At 47.4% G+C, this 6,000-nt stretch overlaps 1 protein-coding gene across 4 annotated transcripts in view; it reads right to left on the bottom strand.

The window, feature by feature from the left end:
• LOC129869682 (FSD1-like protein) overlaps nt 1–6,000 on the bottom strand; it is a 97,832-nt gene that overhangs the window by 39,229 nt on the left and 52,603 nt on the right. The window lies entirely within an intron of this gene.

Genomic DNA, 6,000 nt, shown 5'->3' with positions numbered 1-6,000 from the left:
CAGGCCTAAACCCCCACTCTTACACTAGCCCAAGCCAATGGCATGTACCAGATGCTCAGCAGGCTCTGATCACACTTACTGGTCTAAGGCCAAACCACACGACTAACAACATTGGACGCTTTATGGAACACAAAGCCTTCACTATCTCATCCTGGAATATCTAAGCCCTGAGGTCATCTGCATTTGGCCTAAAGAGCAGGAACCTGGACTTCACCAAATAAATCAGAAATACAGACATTGTAATCCTACAAGAAACATATAATAGAGGAGATGGACCCACTGGTTGCCCTCTAGGTTACAGAGAGCTGGTAGTCCCATCCACCAAACTACCAGGTGGGTGGTATAGAGGAGACGGACCCACTGGTTGCCCTCTAGGTTACAGGGAGCTGGTAGTCCCATCCACCAAACTACCAGGTGTGAAACAGGGTATAGAGGAGACGGACCCACTGGTTGCCCTCTAGGTTACAGAGAGCTGGTAGTCCCATCCACCAAACTACCAGGTGTGAAACAGGGAAGGGACTCAGGGGGAATGCTAATTTGGTATAGAGCAGACCTAACTCACTCCATTAAATTAATCAAAACAGGAACATTTTACATTTGGCTAGAAATTAATAAAGAAATGATCTCAGAGAAAAATGTCCTCCTGTGTGCTACCTATATCCCCCACTAGAATCCCCATACTTTAATTAAGACAGTTTCTCCATCCTGGAGGGGGAAATCAATCATTTCCAGGCCCAGGGACATGTACTAGTCTGTTGCGACCTAAATGCCAAAACTGGACAAGAACCTGACACCCTCAGCACACAGGGGGACAAACACCTACCTGGAGGTGACAACATTCCCTCCCCCATATACCCCCCTAGGCACAACTATGACAACATAACCAACAAAAACGGGTCACAACTCCTGCAGCTCTGTCGAATACTGGGTATGTACATAGTCAATGGTAGGCTTTGAGGGGACTCCTACGGTAGGTACACCTATAGCTCATCTATAGGCAGTAGTACTGTAGACTACTTTATCACTGACCTCAACCCAAAGTCTCTCAGAGCGCTCACAGTCAGCCCACTGACACCCCTATCAGATCACAGCAAAATCACAGTCTACTTGAACAGATCAATACTCAAATCATGAGGCATCAAAGCCAAAGGAACTGAATAATATTAAGAAATGCTGTAACGTAAGGAAAGTAGTGTGGAAACCTACCAAAAACCTATTAGACAACAACAAATTCAACTTCCTGGACAAAATGTTTTGCTGTAATAGTGAAGGTGTAAACTTGGTCGTAGAAACCCTAAACAGTATTTTTGACCTCACAGCTTCTAAATATTTCAAGCAGAAACCCTAAGAAAGTTAAAAATGACAAATGGTTTGATGAAGAAGGCAAAAACCTAAGAAATAAATTGAGAAACCTGTCCAACCAAAAACAGAGACCCAGAAAACCTGAGTCTACGCCTTCACTATGGTGGATCACTAAAACAAAACATAAATACACTACGGAAAAAGAAGGAACAGCATGTCAGAAATCAGCTCAATGTAACTGAAGAATCCATAGACTCTAAGCACTTCGGGGAAAACTGGAAAACACTAAACAAACAACACAAAGATCTATCCAAAACAGAGATGTGTGGATAAACCACTTCTCCAATCTGTTTAGCTCTATAACAAAGAACAAACAGCAAAAACATATACATGATCAAATACAAATCTTAGAATCAACTATTAAAGACGACCAGAACCCACTGGATTCTAGAATCAACTATTAAAGACGACCAGAACCCACTGGATTCTAGAATCAACTATTAAAGACTACCAGAACCCACTGGATTCTAGAATCAACTATTAAAGACTACCAGAACCCACTGGATTCTAGAATCAGCTATTAAAGACGACCAGAACCCACTGGATTCTAGAATCAACTATTAAAGACTACCAGAACCCACTGGATTCTAGAATCAACTATTAAAGACGACCAGAACCCACTGGATTCTAGAATCAACTATTAAAGACGACCAGAACCCACTGGATTCTAGAATCAACTATTAAAGACGACCAGAACCCACTGGATTCTAGAATCAACTATTAAAGACGACCAGAACCCACTGGATTCTCCAATTACCTTGAATGAACTACAGGACAAAATACAAACCCTCCAACCCAAAAGGGCCTGTGGTGTTGATGGTTTCTTAAATAATAAAATATACAGACCACAAATTCCAATTGGCTATACTTAAACTCTTTAACATCATCCTTAGCTCTGGCATCTCCCACAATATTTGTAACCAAGGACTGATCACCCCAATCCACAAAAGTGGAGACAAATTTGAGCCAAATAACTACCATGTGATGTGCATCAACAGCAACCTTGGGGAAATCCTCTGCATTATCATTAACAGCAGACTCGTACATTTCCTCAGTGAAAACAATGTACTGAGCAAATGTCAAATTGGCTTTTAACCAAATTACCGTACAACAGACCACGTATTCACCCTGCACACCGTAATTGACAAAGAAACAAACCAAAACAAAGACAAAGGCAAAGGCTTCTCATGCTTTGTTGATTTCAAAAAGCTTTTGACTCAATTTGGCATGAGGGTCTGCTATACAAATAGATGGAAAGTGGTGTTGGGTGAAAAATCATACGACATTATAAAATCCATGTACACAAACAACAAGTGTGTGGTTAAAATTGGCCAAGAACCCCCACACATTTCTTCCCACAGAGTCGTGGGGTGAGACAGGGATGCAGCTTAAGCCCCACCCTCTTCAACATTAGCAAGGGCACTAGAACAGTCTGCAGCACCCGGCCTCACCATACTAGAATCTGAAGTCAAATGTCTACTGATGATCTGGTGCTTCTGTCACCAACCAAGGAGGGCCTACAGCAGCACCAAGATCTTCTGCACAGATTCTGCCAGACCTGACAGTAAATCTCAGTAAGACAAAAATAATGGTGTTCCAAAAAAGGTCCAGTTGCCAGGACCACAAATACAAATTCCATCTAGACACCGTTGCCATAGAGCACACAAAAAAACTATACATACCTCGGCCTAAACATCAGCTTTGTGGAAGGTAACTGTGGAAGCTTTGTGGAAGGTAAGCTGTGAACGAGCTGAGAGACCTGGCAAGAAGGAACCTTCTATGCCATCAAAAGGAACTTAAAATTCGACATACCAATTAGGATCTGGTAAAAAAAAAGAGACTTGAAATCAGTTATAGAACCCATTGCCCCTTTTGGTTGTGAGTTCTGGGGTCCACTCACCTACCAATAATTCACAAAAAATGGGACAAACACCAAATTGAGACTCTGCATGCAGAATTCTGCAAAAAGTATCCTCCGTCTACAACGTAAATCACCAAATAATGCATGCAGAGCAGAATTAGGCCGATAACCGCTAATTATCAAAATCCAGAAAAGAGACGTTAAATTCTACAACCACCTAAAAGGAATCAATTCCAAAACATCACCTACAGAGAAATTAACCTGGAGAAGTGTCCCCTCAGCAAGCTGGTCCTGGGGCTCTGTGGGGTCTGTTTGTGTGTGTGAACAGATAACAGCAACACAATTAGACCCAACCAAATCATGATTAAACAGAAAGATAATTATTTGACACATTGCTCAGTTTTTGTTGGTTAATTCTTTCCAAACTCCAATGCTATTTGGCCCGAAATAGAGAGTACACAGTGGCAGAATACCTGACCAATGTGACTGAGCCAAAATTAAGGAAAGCTTTGACTATGTACAGACTCAGTGAGCATAGCCTTGCTATTGAGAAAGGCCGCCGTAGGCAGACATGGCTCTCAAGAGAAGACAGGCTATGTGCTCACTGCCCACAAAATGAGGTGGAAACTGAGCTGCACTTCCTAACCTCCTGCCCAATGTATGACCATATTAGAGACACATATTTCCCTCAGATTACACAGACCCACAAATAATGAAAAAACAAACCCAATTTTGATAAACTCCTACTGGGTGAAATACCACAGCGAGCTCATTACAGCAGCCACAAGAAAAGGGCAACCAGTGAAGAACAAACACCATTGTAAATACAACCCATATTTATGTGTATTTATTTCCCCTTTTAAACTTGAACTATTTGCACCTAATATGACATTTGAAAAGTCTTTATTTGTTTGGAGTGTAATGTTTACTGTAAATGTTTGTACTGTTTATTTCACTTTGGTTTCTGATCTATTTCACTTGCTTTTGCAATGTTAACATATTTTCCCCATGCCAATAAATCCCTTAAATTAAATTGAGAGAGAAAGAGAGAGATGAATGTGACAGTGGGTACACCAATGCAGAGCAGGTGGTTTCTGATGCTCCATTGACCAATCTAAACTAGGGGTCACACCACTGGTCCTAGGGGTCACACCGCTGGTCCTAGGGGTCACACCGCTGGTCCTAGGGGGTCACACCGCTGGTCCTAGGGGGTCACACCGCTGGTCCTAGGGGGTCACACCGCTGGTCCTAGGGGGTCACACCGCTGGTCCTAGGGGGTCACACCGCTGGTCCTAGGGGGTCACACCGCTGGTCCTAGGGGGTCACACCGCTGGTCCTAGGGGGTCACACCCCTGGTCCTAGGGGGTCACACCCCTGGTCCTAGGGGGTCACACCCCTGGTCCTAGGGGGTCACACCCCTGGTCCTAGGGGGTCACACCCCTGGTCCTAGGGGGTCACACCCCTGGTCCTAGGGGGTCACACCCCTGGTCCTAGGGGGTCACACCCCTGGTCCTAGGAGGTCACACCGCTGGTCCTAGGAGGTCACACCGCTGGTCCTAGGAGGTCACACCGCTGGTCCTAGGGGGTCACACCGCTGGTCCTAGGGGGTCACACCGCTGGTCCTAGGGGTCACACCGCTGGACCTAGGGGTCACACCACTGGTCCTAAGGGGTCACACCACTGGTCCTAAGGGGTCACACCACTGGTCCTAAGGGGTCACACCACTGGTCCTAAGGGGTCACACCACTGGTCCTAAGGGGTCACACCGCTGGTCCTAAGGGGTCACACCGCTGGTCCTAAGGGGTCACACCGCTGGTCCTAGGGGGTCACACCGCTGGTCCTAGGGGTCACACCGCTGGACCTAGGGGTCACACCGCTGGACCTAGGGGTCACACCATTGGACCTAGGGGTCACACCACTGGTCCTAAGGGGTCACACCACTGGTCCTAAGGGGTCACACCACTGGTCCTAAGGGGTCACACCACTGGTCCTAAGGGGTCACACCACTGGTCCTAAGGGGTCACACCACTGGTCCTAGGGGGTCACACCACTGGTCCTAAGGGGTCACACCACTGGTCCTAAGGGGTCACACCACTGGTCCTAAGGGGTCACACCACTGGTCCTAAGGGGTCACACCACTGGTCCTAAGGGGTCACACCACTGGACCTAGGAGGTCACACCACTGGACCTAGGAGGTCACACCGCTGGTCCTAGGGGTCACACCGCTAGTCCTAGGGGGTCACACCGCTAGTCCTATGGGGTCACACCGCTAGTCCTAGGGGGTCACACCGCTAGTCCTAGGGGGTCACACCGCTGGTCCTAGGGGGTCACACCGCTGGTCCTAGGGGGTCACACCGCTGGTCCTAGGGGGTCACACCGCTGGTCCTAGGGGGTCACACCACTGGTCCTAGGGGGTCACACCACTGGTCCTAGGGGGTCACACCACTGGTCCTAGGGGGTCACACCACTAGTCCTAGGAGGTCACACCACTGGTCCTAGGAGGTCACACCACTGGTCCTAGGAGGTCACACCACTGGTCCTAGGAGGTCACACCACTGGTCCTAGGAGGTCACACCACTGGTCCTAGGAGGTCACACCACTGGTCCTAGGAGGTCACACCACTGGTCCTAGGAGGTCACACCACTGGTCCTAGGAGGTCACACCACTGGTCCTAGGAGGTCACACCACTGGTCCTAGGAGGTCACACCACTGGTCCTAGGAGGTCACACCACTGGTCCTAGGAGGTCACACCACTGGTCCTAGGAGGTCACACCACT

Source organism: Salvelinus fontinalis, chromosome 2 (genome assembly GCF_029448725.1).
Source record: "Salvelinus fontinalis isolate EN_2023a chromosome 2, ASM2944872v1, whole genome shotgun sequence".
Taxonomy (NCBI): domain Eukaryota; kingdom Metazoa; phylum Chordata; class Actinopteri; order Salmoniformes; family Salmonidae; genus Salvelinus; species Salvelinus fontinalis.
This window is presented reverse-complemented; position numbering and strand designations above follow the sequence as displayed.